Source organism: Arvicanthis niloticus, chromosome 16 (assembly GCF_011762505.2).
Source record: "Arvicanthis niloticus isolate mArvNil1 chromosome 16, mArvNil1.pat.X, whole genome shotgun sequence".
In the NCBI taxonomy this organism is placed as follows: Eukaryota; Metazoa; Chordata; class Mammalia; order Rodentia; family Muridae; genus Arvicanthis; species Arvicanthis niloticus.
The window spans coordinates 68,693,258-68,696,308 of NC_047673.1; the positions used below are offsets into that span (position 1 = coordinate 68,693,258).

The 3,051-nt window shown below is 48.5% G+C and overlaps 1 non-coding gene across 1 annotated transcript; it reads right to left on the reverse strand.

Annotated features, from left to right (window-relative positions):
- Positions 1-1,002: 1,002 nt before the first annotated feature.
- On the reverse strand, positions 1,003-1,075 carry Trnak-cuu (transfer RNA lysine (anticodon CUU)). Its single transcript has one exon. It is a non-coding gene; the product is annotated as a tRNA-Lys (tRNA).
- Positions 1,076-3,051: the final 1,976 nt, after the last annotated feature.

Consider the following 3,051-nt stretch of genomic DNA (forward strand, 5'->3'; position numbering starts at 1 on the left):
CAACACCACATCTCCCTCCCAACTTTATATCATTTATTATTACTGTATTATTATTATTATATCATCATCACCATCAACCCACTGAGTCCAATTAGAGCTGCCCATATGCACACACATATCGCATCTTCCAGTGGGGAATGAGCCACCTGTCAGTAGACACACCTAAAGAAAAAAAGACTCTCCCTCCTTCAGCACTTATCAACTGTCAGTAGCTCCTCAGCTGGGGTTGAGGCCTCCATGACTCCTTTCCCATTCACACTAACATTTTTAACTCCCTAAGTTAAAGTACATTCTAGGAACAGGGAGCACAAAACACAGGAAGACCAAGGAGTTAACCTTGGAGGGTTGGAGAGATGGCTCAATGGTTAAGAACTGTGGGGCGGTGGGCTGTGAGAAGCAGCTGGGTGCCTGGTCGAGCATAGGCCTTGAACTCCGGAACCTTATTGGACAGCAGGTGTTCAGCTCTGCTCCCGGGACCTGGTTCTTTTCATTCAGCTTCAGCCCTCCATAGCCCCTCCCACAGAGAGGTCTATGGCCATCAGTCACAAGGAACAGTGCCTCAGGCTCTCCCACATGAAGATGAGGTATCTCCAAGCTCTCAGAACCAAGCCAGTAGACATCATCTGCTGCCAGACCCTAACCCACCCTGAACTGTGTGTAAGGGAGAAGTAAAGGTGTGTGAGAATCATCCCATTGTCCGAGAGTTTCTGTCGCAAGAGCTGTAACACTTGGGAAGAGATTTGTTCTCCTGGGACCTGCCTGGGACACCAGGCTGCCTCCTTGCCAGCTAGCTGGCTTCTTATCGGTCCAACCCGGGCCGGCTCAGCACAGAGAGACAGGTGCAGCACCTGGGAGTGACAGGGCAGCAACAGCAGAGGCAGCAGCAGAGGCAGGCGATCTCCCCTCCCTGCTCGCACTCTGTCCCCTGGGCCCAGACCCCTGCACCAGGCCAGGCTGGAGATCGTTGTGGGATGCCCTCCAGAACAGGGGACCCACAGCTGGCGCCTAACATGGGGAATGAACCCACGACCCTGGGATTAAGAGTCCCATGCTCTACCGACTGAGCTAGCTAGGCTCATATGGCCCCTGGTGGCTCAAGTAGCCACCAACCTTTTAGGGAGAGATACCTTACAAGCCTTAGACATGGTTCTTACCACCCAACCAGAAAGAGACCACATTAAGCTAGAAGATATTACTTATGAAGAAAATAGTACCCAAGGAGACCTAAAAAATCCCTCCTCCAAATCACCCCCAATTCTAGGGCCCAGTGTTAGATTTAATACTCCCTGCCTTGATTGGCTCTCTGATGAAGCCATCTGGGTCCCACAGTGGCCTCTATCAAGAGAGAAGCTTAGAGCCCTCAGAGAACTGGAACAGCTGTCTCTACAACACATCCGCCCCTCCCACAGTCCATGGAACACCCCTGTGTTTGCTATAAAAAAGAGTTCAGGGGGATGGAAACCATTGAAAGATTTGAGGGCAATTAACAAAGCCATGTGAATCTGGGGCTCCCCGCAAAGAGGGCTACCCCACAGCTCAGCCATTGCTGCCAATGTTCCTCTATTAGCAACAAACATAAAAGACTGCTTTTTTTTCCATCCCTCTCCATCCCCAGGACTGTGAACGCTTTGCATTCTCAGTACCTCCCATTAACAAATCTGGCCCAGCCTTATGATATGAGTGAACCATTCCTTCCCAGTGAATGGCTAACAGTCCTACCATTTGTCAGGAGGCTGTAGCCACTGCATTAAAACCCTATTTAGCAAAGGACTCAACATCTATCATTACATGGATGACATCCTTGTATGGGGAGATGCTTCTACCTCCCCCTCCCAACTTAAGGATCAGCTAATACCTTCCCTATCTGCCCTAGGATTCAAAATAGCCACTCACAAAATCCAACTTATTCTTCCCATTGCATTTTTAGGAACAGAGATCTCCCTTACTTCAATATGCCCCCTCAAACCCACCCTTTTCTTCCCTCAAAAATTAACTCTTGCCTCCCTCCAGAGCTTTTTGGGCAACCTCAATTGGCTTCGACCCTGGCTTCACCTTCCTACAAGCACCCTTCAACCCCTCTTCAACCTCCTGAAAAGAGATAAAAGTCCCTCCTCCCCAAGAACACTGTCCCCAGAAGCAGTCCAAACCCTAAATTCTGTCAATTTTGTCATGAAAGATATGGCTCTTGCTAGGTATGACCCAACAGTACCTGTACATCTCCTTATCTTTAACTCCTCCCCTATGCTTGTGTGAGCCCTTTACCAACCTCAGAGGGTGCTAGAATAGCTCCATACCCCAATGGGTGGTGCACACTGAATTTTAAATGAAGTGGATGCACTCACTAGCATGATTAAAAATGGCAGGGATAGAGCCTTACGAACCCTAGGAAAACCTGATGTTCTTGTCACCCCCTTCTCTTTCTTTGATGTTCAATGGCTAATCAAAAATCATTCCCACTTTTGCTATCAGCTTAATAGGATTCCCAGGACAAATTGACAACCATTATCCTGGTGAAAAATGGGCCTCTGCCCTCCCTCTGTTGTGATGGCTACCCCCCAAACTATTCTCAAGAGAACCCATAGCAGGAGCCCCCTCAATATTTACTGATGGGGGGAGAAGGAGAGTTGCAGCAGTAATATACTACTTCCCTGAGGATGAACCCCCTATCCTCAGATTCAAAGAACTTCCACACCACTCCCCCAATATAAAGAACTACATGCCATTTACCTAGCTCTAGAAGAAGTCAAGGGCCCCCTTAACCTCTTTTCAGACAGTGTATATGCTGTCAATCTGCTCCCCTGGTTGTCAAGATCATTTGTCAAACTAGATGACAACCCACTCTCCCCTCTACTCATACAGGTCTCCGCCCTCCTACAGGAGAGAGCCTCCCTCATCTATATCCAGCACATCCTATCCCACAGTCCCCTGCCTAGTCTTATATCTGAAGGAAATGCACTCACTTACCAAACTGCCTCAACAGGGACATTTATAGCCTCCACTGAGCAAGCAGACCAATTCCATTCACGTACACACACAAATCTAAAGGGGCTT